Source organism: Dendrobates tinctorius, unplaced genomic scaffold, assembly GCF_039654945.1.
Source record: "Dendrobates tinctorius isolate UK_male_01 unplaced genomic scaffold, ASM3965494v1 ptg000245l, whole genome shotgun sequence".
Classification (NCBI taxonomy): Eukaryota; Metazoa; Chordata; class Amphibia; order Anura; family Dendrobatidae; genus Dendrobates; species Dendrobates tinctorius.
The window spans coordinates 8,109,739-8,126,718 of record NW_027361912.1 but is presented as its reverse complement, the minus strand read 5'-3'; positions in this window follow the sequence as shown (position 1 = coordinate 8,126,718).

The following is a 16,980-nucleotide window of genomic DNA, read 5'->3' as shown; positions in this document are numbered from 1 at the left end:
GTTAGGGTCAGGGTTAGGGTTAAGTATGGTTTTGTTAAGGATTAGGGTCAGGGTTAGGGTCAGGATTAGGGTTAAGTATGGTTTTGTTAAGGGTTAGGGTCAGGGTTAGGGTTAGGGTTAGGGTTAGGGTCAGGGTTAGGGTTAGGGTTAGGGTCAGGGTTAGGGTTAGGGTCAGGGTTAGGGTTAAGTATGGTTTTGTTAAGGATTAGGGTCAGGGTTAGGGTCAGGATTAGGGTTAAGTATGGTTTTGTTAAGGGTTAGGGTCAGGGTTAGGGTTAGGGTTAGGGTTAGGGTCAGGGTTAGGGTTAGGGTTAGGGTCAGGGTTAGGGTTAGGGTCAGGGTTAGGGTTAAGTATGGTTTTGTTAAGGATTAGGGTCAGGGTTAGGGTCAGGATTAGCGTTAAGTATGGTTTGGTTAAGGGTTAGGGTCAGGGTTAGGGTTAGGGTCAGGGTTAGGGTTAGGGTTAGGGTCAGGGTTAGGGTTAGGGTCAGGGTTAGGGTTAAGTATGGTTTTGTTAAGGGTTAGGGTCAGGGTTAGGTTCAGGATTAGGGTTAAGTATGGTTTTGTTAAGGGTTAGGGTCAGGGTTAGGGTTAGGGTTAGGGTCAGGGTTAGGGTCAGGATTAGGGTTAAGTATGGTTTGGTTAAGGGTTAGGGTCAGGGTTAGGGTTAGGGTTAGGGTTAAGTATGGTTTTGTTAAGGGTTAGGGTCAGGGTTAGGGTTAGGGTTAGGGTCAGGGTTAGGGTTAGGGTTAGGGTTAGGGTTAGGGTCAGGGTTAGGGTTAGGGTTAGGGTCAGGGTTAGGGTTAGGGTTAGGGTTAGTTAGGGTTTAGGGTTTGGGTTAGGGTTAAGTATGATTTGGTTAAGGGTTAGGGTCAGGGTTAGGGTTAGGGTTAGGGTCAGGGTTAGGGTTAGGGTTAGGGTCAGGGTTAGGGTTAGTAAAGTCATGGTTTGGGTAGTGTGAGGGGCCACCTAAAAATGTTGGAAAAAAACGCAAACGCGGTAAAAACGCACTAAAAACGCATACAAACGCTTAAAAACGCTGCGTTTTTTTCATGCATGCTCATAAAAATGCTTGAAAAAAACGCAGCAGTTGTATGCTTTTGTATGCGTTTTTTCAATGCGTTTTTTTGCGGGAAAAACGCGCTGCAAAAAAAAGCAAGTGTGAAACTAGCCTTAGAATGTTTACTAAAAAAAATCTAATTCATGGCGAAATAAATTGATAGTTAAAGTGTGTTAGGCTGGTTTCACATTAGCGTTTTTCAGCGCAGCGCATCGTGCGCGTCCATGCGCATGCGACATGCACCCCTATGTTTAACATGGTGGGCGCATGGTCCAGCGCTTGCACGCGTTCGTATGCGTTTTCAAGCACATGCTTTTTTATAGTGTGCGCCTAGGTGTGCCCGACACAACCTGTTGCATTTTTGGGTCCGTTCAACAGCGTTAAAAAAACGCATGTGCACGCTTGCGCACGGAATGCGCCAAAATACCACATTACAGACTATGGGAACGCAGGCATGCGCATGGACATGCACATGCCTGCAATTGAAATAGCATGCGTTTTAAGAGTTAACATGGCTAGCTAGAAACTGGTTAAAACGCATGCGCATAAAAACCGCAAACGCATGATGCGTTTTTTTGCATGCATTTCTATTGCGCATGAAGCACAGCGCTAAAAAACGCTAATGTGATAGTAGCCTTATATAGGCCTTAAAGTGATTTTCATGGGCTACCCATGTGTCGCAATGAAATCAGAGTTGGAAGGGACCTTCAGGGTCATCGTGTCCAACCACTTGGTCAATGCAGGATTTATCAAACCATCTCAGACAGAAGTCTGTCCACCCTCTGTTTGAAGACCTCCATTGGAGGAGAACTCACCACCTCTCGTGGCAGCCTGTTCCACTCATTGATCACTCTCACTGTCAAAAGGTTTCTCATCCAATTACTCTTAATATATTGCAACACAAAAAAAATTAAACAGTTGGATTGTAGGATGCAAGTCGCAAACAACCTGGCATGGGACATGTCTGCAATTCAGCTGCTATTTTAGTCAGAGTGAATGCAGGTAGCGGGATGCAGTGGGTTTCTGTCACTGCACAGCAGGAATCTCAAGCCTGGCCTTCGGCGGTCTCCCATTCCTCTCCAGCCACAGAGAAGTCTGTTCAGCAGACTTGTCGATCCCAGCGCTCTGCTCAGACTAGCACTGTGGGTTTGGTTGCTGTTGCTGCCACCTCTGGTCCAGCTATAGCAACGCATGCTGCTCAGCAGCGAGCTACTCCAGGGACTAAGTCCTTCTTTCAGTCTACTGAGCATGCCCGTGGGACGATCTCTCATTGGAGATCAGAGGTCACATGCGCAGGTCCTTCTCCAGTTCGGATTGGACCATTAAGAAGGTCCCAGAAGGACGCTACTATAAAAGGTTCGCATGGCCACTCGGCTATGCGCTAGTATAGACAGTTATTATAACTTGTGTGTGATGATGAATGCATGGATCTGGTGAATGACTTATTATGAAACCCCTTCTCTTTGATATGCATGCTGTAGGGTTATCTTAGTTTAAGTCAGCGCCTTGTAATGGCTAAGCCTAGCACCACAGTGCTTCCTAATCACAGCACCTCTCTCAGCGCCATATTGTGCCATCCAGCAAAAGGCACCTAGTGGCTGCATCTGCCAGCGTGGCGCCGTGCGCAGGTCTAGCGCTTTCCTCCTCAGTCTGGGTGGTTAGTGGCTTCCACCAGAGCGGTGCAGTGCATACTAGTGCATTATTTCTTTATTTGTTTCTTGCTGGCTCCGCTGCAGCAGTGCAGAGCGAAAGTGGACTAGAGAGACTCTAACCCTGTGTCCCTGGGGTGGAGTTCTGTATCTGTATACTAGCGCTCATCCAGCCAAACCCTGTGAGTTTAACAGGCTTCGGCACTTACATTATGTGGCACCACGGTTCTGTGAATCAACAGAACTCACTACTGTACACACTGGGTGATGTTAACCCGCGTGTGCTCATTTATTATTTTGCCGCATAGTCTCCGCCATTACCAAGCAGCAGGTTTCTATCTCTGCACAGTGGACCCCGGGCTGCGAACGCACCTCTTACCACCTTTATTATTTGGTGCGTTCCGCCAGCCCGTAACAAGCAGTAACGGACAAGAGGCAGACGAGGGTTATCAAAGGGTTTAATTAACAGAAGGTTACTTCTCGCAGGGAGATATTTAAATGTGGGGAAGAGTTCTTCCCTAAGGCCAGGATCACACATGCGAGAAATACGGCCGAGTCTCTCATGTTAATACCCGGCACTGCCGTCGGCACTCAGGAGCGGAGCATGCAGCTCCATGTATTTCTATGCGGCCGCACGCTCCCATTTAAGTGCCGGTGGCAGTGCCGGGTATTAACATGCAAAACTCGGCCGTATTCCTCGCATGTGTGATCCTGGCCTAATACTAAGAATACTTCCAAGGGGGTTTTAACTGTAACACCTGTACAGGGAACTGTCAGAGCATCTACCAGCATGCTGGAGCTTAAAGACTCTAAGAAGAGTTTTGCAGTGGCTGTTAAACAGGGACCTACAGACACTAATTGTTTTTCTCCTGAGTGGCAGAAGACTACAACTCCCAGGGATCCTTGTTCCAGTGAGATGATAGAAGAAGGGAAGAGGAGGGACTTGAGGGAGGATGCTGAGGAGAAATTGAAAGTAAAGAGAGAGAGGAGAGAAAATGTGGCTGCTGCTGCTGCTGCTGGTTATGAGAAACAGAGCGGTGTGGATCTTGATTCCCCTAAGTTGCAGAGTGAGGGGGACCCCGCGGAGATACCCATGTTGCCGGAGAGAGCAAAGATCCAGAGAGTCCTGCCGGCACTCCTATCGGATAAAGGTCTAAATCCTGCAGCCCTCAGTTGGAGTCTAAAGAATCCTCTGATTGTTGGAGACACAGTGAGTGTTCTGCTGAGACTTGTGATTCTATCAGCGTGACTTACAGTGAGTACACTGCAACCGAGACTATTGACAGCAATATTCATTTAAGTGCACCTACGTTTTCTACTTTGCTCGCCAACCTTCTGTCATGGTTTGAACAGGGTTCTTGCCCTGCACTCACAGGGTTAAGTGTTCGTGGCCTCTTTCTGGATCTGGGAGGGGTATTTATACTCACTCTTTACCAGGGTTCTCTGTCAACTATACTGTTGTTCTGGTGTGTCTGACCCCTGGTGTGCGTGTATTCTGCGTTGCTTGTTTGCTTCCCGTGTATGACCCGGCCTGTTCCCTCACTCTGTACTCCGTCTCTCGCTTTGGTACTATTGTCTTCTCCGGTTCTGACCTCCTGGCTTGGCTATCGTTACTCCATTACAGCTTGTCCCTATTGTACCGTCTATTGCCTGTTCTGGTTTTCTGACCTATTGCTACGTCCTGACTATCCATTCTGTCTAAAACCTTTGGTACTGTATTGCTATCTTTTGCTTTGACCCTGGCTTCATCTGGTTTCTGTCTCTGTCCATGCCCCTTGGTAACATTGTCCTGTAGTTACCTTTCTAGGAGTTTCCCAGCAGCTCCTAGATCTGTGGAGCTTAGGCCACGCCCCCAGCAGTCATGTGCTTCAGGTCCTGATACTCTGAAGCACACATCGTCACCACTGCTGCCCTGCTCCACAGGTATCTTTGAGCACTGTCTTTGTACTCAGGACACCCGCACTGGCTCAGTGAGCAAGTGCAGTGCGGGGCTCCTGACACCTTCCTTTGCGAGCCAACATCCGCGGCAACTGGGCCCCAACAGTCGGACTGAGTAAATGCAAAAGAGGAGAAATTGACCACGTTATATTTGCAGGGTTGGAGTTTAATTAGTCTATGATGTGTATATGACTTTTATAGAGCACAGTTAATCTCATTGTATGTTTATTCCTGTAAATCCATTTTAATTCTGCTTCATAGCAATAAATCTGTTAAACTATTTTACTCCTGCTTCCTGAGTGTGTACCGAGCTGTGGCAGGGGTTTCCCGAATCAGCCCCTTGTTAGGGCTGGCGGAACGCACCAAATATTAAAATAATAGCAGGTGCGTTCGCAGCCCGGGGTCCACCGTGCAGAGGTGGTACACTGCTGCTAAGTAATGGCGGAAGAATTAAGCGGTGTGAAACCAGTCACACGTGGGTTACGTCACCCAATGTGAACAGCGCGAACTCTGTTACTGCAGAGTCGCACCACCGCTGAAAGTAGATGCCGGAGCCTGTTTAGGCCTCTTTCACACATCCAGTGTCAGGGGTCCGGCGGCCTGCGGCGAATAGCCGGGCCGCCGGATCTGGCCTGCAGCGATGACACCGGATGTACATGCGGCCCCTGATGCGGCTTGGAGGACATTTAAAGGAGCCGCAGCACCGGGGGTCGAGAGAGCCAGCCGGAGAGAGATCGGGAGGCGAGAGAGCAGCCAGAGAGACAGCGGGGGACGAGAGAGCAGCCAAAGAGACAGCGGGGGACGAGAGAGCAGCCGAAGAGAGAGCAGGGGACGAGAGAGCAGCCAGAGAGACAGCGGGGAATGAGAGAGCAGCCAGAGAGACAGAGGGGGACTACAGAGCCAGCCAAAGAAAGGTATGGAGCGTATGGAGCGAGAGAGAGAGAGAGAGAGGGAGAGAGAGAAGGGGAGGGGGAGAGAGAGAGAGATGCGCGCCGGTCACTTGTGGGGTTAAAACTCATAGTGCCCGGGCATGCGCAGTTGAAAAAGCCGGTCCGGCGCTGCAAAAAAAGTTGCAGCCAATGTTTTTTGCAGATGCCGGACGGCGCATGTTTGCCGTATCCGGCAAAACCCGGAGGCGCCGCATGTCCATCCGGCATGATGCGGCGATCATTACATTCTATGTGAAAAAACCGGATCCAATTCCAGATCCGGTTTTCGCAAATTTCGCCGCATCATGCCGGATTTAAAAAAACGGATGTGTGAAAGTAGCCTATCTCACAGAGCTCAGCCAAAAGAGCGCACAGTGTACGGCCACAGAACTCTACCCCAAGGACACGGGGTTAGAGTCCTTCTAGGCCCACTGAACGTGCGGCGTCGCTGCCGCGAGCGCCGCTATAGACGATGGCTATGGAGCACGTGCACTGAGGCGTGCCGAGTCCCTGGTGAGGCCAGATGCCTGACTCAACCTCAGACCAACCTACGCCTAAGCCTGGGCACTAGCAGGCTAGGCTGCACAACACATTCATACCAAGGGTAGGGGTTTCTTAATGAGTCATTCACCAGAGACATTCATACGTGCATACATCACTCACTCCACATAGTCTGTAAATACAGTCTATACTAGCACATGGGCGAGCGGCCATGCGAACCTTTTATAGCCATGGGCGTCCGGGACCTTCCTGGCTTCTCGAATGGACCAATCCGAACACGAGCAGGACCTGAGCACGTGACCCTCGATCTCCAATGGGAGATCACTCCACGGGCATGCTCAGTGGCCCGACATGAGGACTTAGTCCCTGGAGAATCTCGCTGCTAAGCAGCATGCATTGTCATAGCTGTGCCAGAGGTGGCAGCAGCAAGCAAAACCACGGAGTTTGCCTGAGCAGAGCGCCGGGACCGACGAATCTGCTGAGCAGGCTCCACTGCGGTCAAAGGAGAATAATGGGAGACCGCTGGGTGCAAGGCTCTGGATTCCTGCTGTGCAGTGGCAGGAACCCAATGCCTAACATTACCCCCCTCCTAGGGCCCCCTCCCCTCTGAGCCTCGCTACGCTCAAACGCCGCAATGAGGAGCGGAGCGTGGATGTTCTCCACTGGCTCCCAGGTCCGAGCCTCTGGACCATGACCCTTCCAATCCACCAAATAAAACTTTTTGCCCCGCATCACCTTGCATCCCACGATGGCATTGACCTCAAACTCGTCCGAAGACAAGTCTGATGTCCCGGCAGATGACTCGGAGGAACCGGGACAAGTGAATAGGCTTAATGAGGGACACATGGAATGTATCAGAGATAGCCAAGTGTGGTGGAAGGGCCAGACGGTAGACCACAGAGCTGATCTGCTCGAGGACCTTGAAGGGGCCAATGTAGCGCGGTGCGAACTTAGCGGACTCTACCCGCAGCCTGATGTTTCGGGTGGAGAGCCACACCAAGTCGCCAGGGGCAAAAGACGGAGCAGGGCACTGGTGTGCATCAGCGGAGGTCCTCATTCTCTCCTTGGAAGCCCGGATAGCATCCTGGGTGCGATCCTAAATGTCGCCACCCTGGAGTCGGTGGATGACACGGGCATGGGCACAGGGATGAACGGATGCTGGCCGTAATTTAGGAGGAATGGGGTCTGACCGGTGGAGTCGGCCACAGCATTGTTCAAAGCAAACTCTGCCCACGGCAGCAAGGATGCCCAGTCGTCCTGCCAGGCCGAGACAAAATGTCAAAGATATGTGATCACGGTCTGGTTGGCTCTCTCTACCAACCCGTTCGTCTCAGGATGATAGGCCGAGGAGAGATTCAGTTCAATGCTGAGCAGGGAACAAAGCTCTCTACAAAACCGGGACGCAAACTGAGGACCCTGGTCACTGACAATCTTGTCCGGCATGCCATGCAGGCGGAAAACGTGCTTAATGAACAACACTGCCAGGCCCCGCGCAGAAGGTAATGGGGAGAGAGGTACCAGGTGCGCCATCTTAGAGAAATGGTCGGTGACAACACAAATGACCGTGCTGCCACTGGACTTGGGTAGCCCCACCACAAAATCCATACCGACCATCTCCCAGGGCCTGTCCGCTACTGGCAGAGGAAAAAGAAGCCCAGCGGGCCGCTGCCAAGAGGACCCATTCTGGGCGCAAGAGACGCACACCTGAATATAGTCCCTGATGTCTCGGGCCATATGCGGCCACCAGTACGTCCTCGCCAGAAGCTCAGAGGTCCATTTTATCCCGAAATATCCACCCACCCTGGACGAATGAGCCGAAGAGTGGACCTCCGGTCACAGACGGGCAGGGACAAATGTCTTGCCCGGAGGTACTGACTCAAGGGCAACCGGAGCCACAGTCCTCAGGCTCTCGGATGGGACGATCAGTCGATGCTCCTCCTCCTCTTCCTCCGATGACACCTCGGAACGGGAGAGAGCATCGTCCCGGACGTTCTTCTCCCCGTAGAGAAAATGGAGGGTGAAGTGGAACCGGGAAAAGAACAAAAACCATCTGGCCTGGCGAGAATTTACCCGCTGGGCTGTTTGTAAATACACCAAGTTTTTGTGGTCGGTGAACACTTGGAAAGGATGGCGAGCCCCCTCCAGGAGGTGTCTCCACTCTGAGAATGTCAACTTCATCGCTAGCAACTCCCTGTCCCCGATGGCATAATTCCTCTCCGCCGGTGTGAAGGTCTTGGAGAAAAAGAAGCATGGGTGCTTCCGACCTTGCATGTCCTTCTGAAACAGGACCGCTCCTGCACCGACGGAAGAGGCATCCACTTCCAGAATAAAGGACTTATCTACATTGGGGCGATGTAGAATGGGAGCGCTAGCGAAATGGGACCAAATGGAGGAGAAGGCCTTGGAGACCAGTTCCGACCACAACTTGGGGTTTGCACCCTTCTTGGTGAGGGCTACCAAGGGTGCTACCAAAGTTGAGAAGTGGGGGATGAATTGGCGATAGTAATTTATGAACCCCATAAAGCGCTGCACTGCTTTGAGAGAATAAGGTTCCTGCCAATCCATCACCGCCTGTAGCTTGGCAGGATCCATGGCCAACCCCCGGGCGATGATATAGCCCAGGAAAGGCAAGGACTCCTGCTCAAATACACACTTCTTCAACTTGGCATAGAGGGAGTTTGCCCGCAGGCGATTGAAAACTTTGCAAACATCTCTCCGGTGGGAGTCAATATCTGGTGAGTAGATGAGAATATCATCCAGATAGACTACAACCGAGGTGGTAAGCATATCCCGGAAGATATCGTTCACAAAGTTTTGGAAGACGGCCGGGGCATTACAGAGGCCAAAGGGCATCACCAGGTATTCATAGTGCCCATCCCTGGTGTTAAATGCCGTCTTCCATTCGTCCCCATCACGGATGCGAATCAGGTTGTAAGCCCCCCGCAGATCAAGATTGGTAAACACTCTCGCTCCCCGTAGCCTATCAAACAGCTATGATATCATAGAATCATAGAATCGTAGAGTTGGAAGAGACCTCCTGGGCCATCTGGTCCAACCCCCTGCTCAAAGCAGGATTCGCTAAATCATCCCAGTCAGATGTCTGTCCAGCCTCTGTTTGAAGACTTCCATTGAAGGAGAACTCACCACTTCTCGTGGCAGCTTGTTCCACTCATTGATCACTCTAACTGTCAAAAAGTTTTTTCTAATATCTAATCTGTGTCTCCTCCCATTCAGTTTCATCCCATTGCTTCTAGTCTTTCCTTGTGCAAATGAGAATAAAGTTGATCCTTCTACAATGTGACAGCCCTTCAGATATTTGTAGACAGCTATTAAGTCTTCTCTCAGTCTTCTCTTTTGCAAACTAAACATTCCCAAATCCTGCAACCTTTCCTCATAAGACAGGGTTTGCAGACCGGTCACCATTCTGGTTGCTCTTTTCTGAACTTGCTCCAGTTTGTTGATGTCTTTTTTAAAATGTGGTGCCCAAAACTGGACACAATATTCCAGATGAGGTCTGACCAAAGAGGAGTAGAGGGCAATAATGACTTCACGTGATCTAGACTGTATGCTTCTGTTAATACATCCTAGAATTGCATTTGCCTTTTTTGCTGCTGCATCACACTGTTGAGTCATATTCAGTCTGTGATCTATTAGTATGCCCAAGTCTTTTTCACATGTGCTGTCGCTTAGCCCTATTGCTCCCATTCTGTATCAGGGGCAGAGGATATGTATTCTTAACGGTGATGGCGTTAAGACCCCTGTAATCAATGCAAGGATGTAGTTCCCTACGCTTCTTCTGGACGAAGAAGAATCCCGCCCCCGCTGGTGACGCTGACTTTCTAATGAATCCTCTTGCCAGATTCTCCCTGATGTATTGAGACATGGCCTCTGTCTCCGGGAGAGATAGGGGATAGGCTCGACTCCGGGGAGGCTCAGCACCAGGCAAGAGGTCAATAGGACAGTCATAGGGGCGATGCGGTGGAAGGGTCTCCGCCGCCTTTTTGGAGAACACGTCTGCATACTGTCGATAGTGCTTGGGGAGCGAGGAGAGATCTGCGGGAACCTCGGTGGAGGCCACCTGAATGCACTCCCTCAGACATCTACCCTCACTTGATTTACTCCACCCAATAATCCTCCCTGAGGACCACTCTATATGGGGGGAGTGGTACCGCAACCAGGGGACCCCTAGAAGTACCTGGTCAATTCCCTCGGACATGACGAGGAGGGATATCATCTCCTGATGAGATGGAGCCACTGAGAGTAACAAGGGGGCGGCCTGGTGGGTTATCTGTGAGGGTAGAGTGGCGCCGTTCACCACTCTGATGGTGACTGGTGTAGACATCATAACCAGAGGTATAGCGTGCCGTTGAGCGAAGGCTGACGACATAAAATTGCCCTCTGCCCCGGAATCCACGCAAACCTCCACCACCAGAGTGGAAGAATCAACCTCAAGTGTCCCCTTAAAGGACAGCTTGGAGGAAAACGCCGCTGATTCTAGTGTGCCGCCTACTACGGCCACTAGGCGCGAGCGTTCTCCCAGCTGCTGTGGGCACCGGTTGGCAAGGTGACCGGACTGCCGGCAAACATGACAGCTCACAGGAGCTCGAGCGGACCGGGGCCTGGACCCCTCACAGGAAGCCCCCTGACGCTCGGACGCCCAATCGGAAGATTCCAGAGGTTTAGCAAAGCTAGGTGCCAACGTAAACCTCTGCCTACACTGGGCCCGCTCCAACCTTCGCTCGCCGAAGCGAAGATCACAGTGACAGTGATAAGCTCCTCCAGTTTAGCGGGAATCTCCCTGGTGGCCAGAGCGTCCTTCACATGGCCAGCCAAACCTCTCCAGAATGCCGGAATGAGGACCTTATCTGACCACTCTAACTCTGAGGCCAGCGTCTGGAACTGGATGGCAAAGTGGCTGACCATGGACGAACCCTGTGATAATGCCAGCAGCCGGAGCCCGGTGTCATGGGTGACTCGTGGCCCCAGGAAGACCTGCTTCAGAGTGTCCAAGAACCGCGAGACACTCTGCACCACATGATCACCCTGCTCCCACAGCGATGTGGCCCACTCCAAAGCCCTGCCCGACAAGAGGGAAATAATAAATCCCACTTTAGCCCGCTCAGAGGGGAATCGTGCGGCCAGCAGCTCCAGCTGTATAGAGCACTGGCTTACAAAACCCCTACAAGAAGCACTATCACCCGAGAACTTCTCGGGCAGCGGGAGGCGGGACAAAGTCGGGGCAGGGATGGCTGAGGTCACACGGGAGACAGCCTCTGTGGCTGCCTGAACAGCGACCGCAGTAACATCCGCAGCTGAGGCTGAAGGCTCGAGAGCCGCCAACCTGCCCTGCAGCTGCCGGATGTACTGCAGCAGTCGCTATTCATCCGCCATTACTAGCCAGACCCTGGCGCTAGTATAATGTTAGGGCTGGCGGAACGCACCAAATTATAAAATAATAGCAGGTGCGTTCGCAGCCCGGGGTCCACCGTGCAGAAGTGGTACACTGCTGCTAAGTAATGGCGGAAGAATTAAGCGGTGTGAAACCAGTCACACGTGGGTTACGTCACCCAATGTGAACAGGGCGAACTCTGTTACTGCACAGAGCTGCACCACCGCTGAAAGTAGATGCCGGAGCCTGTTAACTCACAGAGCTCAGCCAAAAGAGCGCACAGTGTACGGCTACAGAACTCTACCCCAAGGACACGGAGTTAGAGTCCTTCTAGGCCCAATGAACGCGCGGCGTCGCTACCGCGAGCGCCACTATAGACGCTGGCTATGGAGCACGTGCACTGAGGCGTGCCGAGTCCCTGGTGAGGCCAGATGCCTGACTCAACCTCAGACCAACCTACGCCTAAGCCTGGGCACTAGCAGGCTAGGCTGCACAACACATTCATACCAAGGGTAGGGGTTTCTTAATGAGTCATTCACCAGAGACATTCATACGCGCATACATCACTCACTCCACATAGTCTGTAAATACAGTCTATACTAGCGCATGGGCGAGCGGCCATGCGAACCTCTTATAGCCATGGGTGTGCGGGACCTTCCTGGCTTCTCGGATGGGCCAATCCGAACATGATCAGGACCTGTGCACGTGACCCTCGATCTCCAGTGGGAGATCACTCCATGGGCATGCTCAGTGGCCCAACATGAGGACTTAGTCATTGGAGAATCTCGCTGCTGAGCAGCATGCATTGTCATAGCTGTGCCAGAGGTGGCAGCAGCAAGCAAATAATAATAATAATAATAATAATAATAATACATTTTATTTTTATAGCGCCGACATATTCCGCAGCACTTTACATTTCAGAGGGGATTTGTACAGACAATAGACATTACAGCATAACAATAATCACATACAGTAGATTATAACAAATAACAAGAGGAGTGAGGGCCCTGCTCGCAAGCTTACAGTCTATGAGGAAAGAGGTAGACACGAAAGGTGGGTGTTAACAGTTGCTCTGATTGTATGGACCAGCCATAATGTTAAGTGTGTAACAGTACAGACACAGAGGGCTAATGGATGCATAAAGCATGTGGGAGCATGATGCTGGGAACCTGGTTATGGTAAAACTTTTGGCTCTGCCACACAGGGATAGGTTAGGTTAATGTGTTGAGGCGATAGGCCAGTCTGAATAAATGCGTTTTCAGGACACGCTTAAAATTGTGGGGATTGGGGACTAATCGTATTGACCTGGGAAGTGCATTCCAAAGAATTAGCGCGGCACGTGTAAAGTCTTGGAGACGGGAGTGGGAGGTTCTGACTATTGAGGATACTAACCTCAGGTCATCAGCAGAACGGAGGGCGCGGGTAGGGTGGTATACTGAAACAAGGGAGGAGATGTAGGGTGGTGCTGAGCCATGGAGGGCTTTGTGGGTGAGGGTAATAAGTTTATACTGAATTCTGGAGTGGATGGGTAGCCAGTGTAATGACTGGCACAAGGTAGAGGCTTCGGTGTAACGATTGGTGAGGAATATGATCCTGGCTGCAGCATTCAAGACAGATTGGAGAGGGGAGAGTTTGATAAGAGGGAGACCGATTAGAAGAGAGTTACAATAGTCGAGACGAGAATGAATAAGAGAAACAGTAAGAGTTTTTGCAGAGTCAAGAGTAAGAAAAGGTCGAATTCTAGAAATGTTTTTGAGGTGCAGATGACAAGAGCGAGCCAGTGATCGAATGTGGGGGGCAAAGGAAAGCTCGGAATCAAGTATGACCCCAAGACAGCGGGCATGTTGCTGGGGAGTAATAGTGGAACCACACACAGAAATAGCAATGTCGGGTATAGGTACATTAGTAGCGGGAGGAAACACCAGGAGTTCAGTCTTTGACAGGTTCAGTTTCAGATATAGTGAGGACATGATATTAGACACAGCGTTTAGACAATCGCCAGTGTTTTCTAGAAAGGTTGGCGTGATGTCAGGAGAAGCAGCGTATAATTGGGTGTCATCAGCATAGAGATGGTACTGGAAACCAAATCTACTGATTGTTTGACCAATAGGGGCAGTGTACAAGGAGAAGAGGAGGGGGCCTAGAACCGATCCTTGAGGAACCCCAACAGTAAGGGGAAGGTGAGAGGAGGAGGAACCGGCAAAAGATACAGTAAAGGAGCGGTCGGAGAGATAAGAGGAGAACCAGGAGAGAACGGTGTCCTTGAGGCCAATGGAATGGAGCATAGTGAGGAGGAGCTGATGATCCACAGTGTCGAATGCTGCAGAGAGATCCAAGAGAATTAGCATGGAGTAATGACCATTTGATTTAGCTGTTAGCAGATCATTAGAGACTTTAGTGAGGGCAGTTTCAGTGGAGTGTAAAGAGCGGAAACCGGATTGGAGAGGGTCGAGAACAGAGTTTTCTGAGAGATAGCGGATAAGACGGGAGTGGACCAGGCGTTCCAGGAGTTTAGAGATGAAGGGAAGATTAGAGACAGGTCTATAGTTAGCGGCACAGTTTTGGTCGAGGGATGGTTTTTTAAGTAGTGGATGTATGATGGCATGCTTAAATGAGGAGGGAAAAATACCAGAAGAGAGAGAGCAAATCCACGGAGTTGGCCTGGGCAGAGCGCCGGGACCGACGAATCTGCTTAGCAGGCTCCACTGCGGCCGAAGAAGAATGGGAGACCGCTGGGTGCAAGGCTCTGGATTCCTGCTGTGCAGTGGCAGGATCCCGATGCCTAACACCCCTGGCAGAAGATAACTATCCTTCTGCAGCCCAGAGACAGAGCTCCAATCAAGATTCGGGTGGAGGCACTGTGTACAAAAGAGGTGATACCCTCCATAACACCCAGGGTACAGTGGTAGCCCTAAAGGGGTGTTACATAACTAATAGCGGAAGATAATATAAACTAGATGTGTATTTCCTGAAGGAAGTACAGATAGTGCTTTGAAATGGTGTCTGAGCTGCCCATTTAAGAGAGACTTGCCTGCTGCCGCTGCAAGACTTTCAACTCAGGATCCGTTTTAACTGTGGGTGCCTCTCAGGGGCCACTTCTGCATCAGGGTCTGATTCGGTGGCCGGGGCTCCTCAGGGCTTGAATTGGTGGCCAGGATCCCTCAGGGTCTGATTTTGTGGGTGGGGCCCCTAAGGGTCCGATTTTGTGGGTGGGGCCCCTCAGGGTCTGATTTTGTGGGTGGGGCCCCTCAGGGTCCGATTTTGTGGCCGGGGCCCCTAAGGGTCCAATTTTGTGGATGGGGCCCCTCAGGGTCATATTTTGTGGCCGTGCCCCTCAGGGTCCGATTATGTGGTTGGGGCCCCTCAGGGTCCGATTTTGTGGCCGGGGTCCGATATTGAGCCTGGGGTCACTCAGCTTTTGATTTGGCGCGCCGGCCCTTTAAGACTCATTTCGGTGCGACGGCCCTTTAAGAATCACTTTGGCATGTCTGCCCTTTAAGAGCCAGTTTGGCTCACTGGGCTTCTAAATCCACTTTGACGCACATTCTCTCTCAGGGGCATGCGTCATGTAATGAAGCTAGATTTGCATTGTGTTGTGGGTTTCGCTTTAAGAGCTGATATTATCTGCCAGAAACTCTGTCCTGGAGAGGTCATGTGATGTTCGTAGGCGTTGGCATAGTAACTGGGTCTGCCTGCGCATATCAATGAGCTTAACTGCCGTTTGAATCGCCTCAGACCATGTTTTCTTTGTGGCAACATTTTCCCATTGAAATGCATTGAGGAAAATGTTTTTTCAAACGCAAATTGCGCAAAAACTACAAATCCGATCAACACGAAAATTACTTAGTACAGCTCTCGTGGATGCTGGCTTCGAAACGACACCTCAACGGAGTCTGTGGTGTAGCGGTTCGGGCCGCATTAATTGCGGAAAATCAACTGAATAATAATAACTAGATGTGTATTTCCTGAAGGAAGTACAGATAGTGCTTTGAAATGGTGCCCAGGCTGCCCCTTTAAGAGAGACTTGCCTGCTGCCCCTGCAAGACTTTCAACTCAGGATCCGTTTTAAGTGTGGGTGCCTCTCAGGGGCCCCTTTTTCCTGTGGGGCCCCTCAGGGTCTGATTTGGTGGGTGGGACCCCTCAGGATCCGATTTGGCAGGCGGGACCACTCTGGGTCCGATTTGGTGGGCGCAGCCACTCTGGGTCCGATTTGGAGGCCAGGGTGGCTCAACCTCTGATTTGTAGGCCAGGGTCACTCAGCCTTCGATTTGGCGCCCCAGCCCTTATAGACTCATTTTGGTGCCCCGGCAGTTTAAGAATCACTTAGGCACGTTGGCCCTTTAAGAGCCAGTTTGGCGCACTGGGCTTCTAAATCCACTTTGGCGCACATTATCTTTCAGGGTCATGCGTCATGTGATGAAGCTAGATTTGCATTTGTGCTTTGGGTTTCGCTTTAAGAGCTGATATTATCTGGCAAAAACTGTGTCCTGGAGGGGTCATGTAAAGTTCGTAGGCGTTGGCATAGAACCGGGTGTGCCTGCGAATATCAATGAGCTTAACTGCCACCTCACGACTGCCCCATGTTTTCCCTATGGCAACATTTTCCCATTAAAATGCACTGAGACAATGCATTCCAATGACAGGAAAATGTTTTTTTGAACGCAAATTGCGCAAAAACTACAAATCCGATCAACACGAAAAATACTTAGCACACCACTCGTGGGCGCTGGCTTCGAAACGACGCCGATTTTGTGGCTGGGGCCCCTCGGAGTCCGATTTTGTGGCTGGGGCCCCTCAGGGTCCGATTTTGTGGACGGGGCCCCTCAGGGTCCGATTTTGTGGTTGGGGCCCCTCAGGGTCTAATTTTTTGGGTGGGGCCCCTTAGGAGTCTGATTTTGTGGGTGGGGCCCCTCAGGGTCCGATTTTGTGGACGGGGCCCCTCAGGATCCGATTTTGTGGTAGGGGCCCCTCAGCGTTCGATTTTGTGGCAGGGGTCTCTCAGGGTCCGATTTTGTGGCCGGGGCCCCTCAGGGTCCGATTTGGTGGGCGGGGCCCAACAGGGTCTGATTTGGTGGGCGAGGCTGCTCAGGGTCCGATTAGGCGGGTGGGTCCCCTCAGGGTCCGATTTGGTGGGCGGGGCCACTCTGGATCCGTTTTGGTGGGCGGGACTCTTCAGGGTCCGATTTGGTGGCCGGGGTCACTCTGGGTCCGATTTGGTGGGCGGGGCTCCTCAGGGTCCGATTTGGTGGGCTGTGCCACTCTGGGTCTGATTTTTTTGCGCGGGGACACACTTGGTCCGATTTGGAGCCTGGGGTCACTTAGCTTTCAATTTGGCGTGCTGGCCCTTTAAGACTCATTTTGGTGCGCCGGACCTTTAAGAATCACTTTGGCGCGTCGGCCCTTTAAGAGCCAGTTTGGCTCACTGGGCTTCTAAATCCACTTTGGCGCACATTCTCTCTCAGGGGCATGCGTCATGTGATGAAGCTAGATTTGCATTTATGCTGTGGGTTTCGC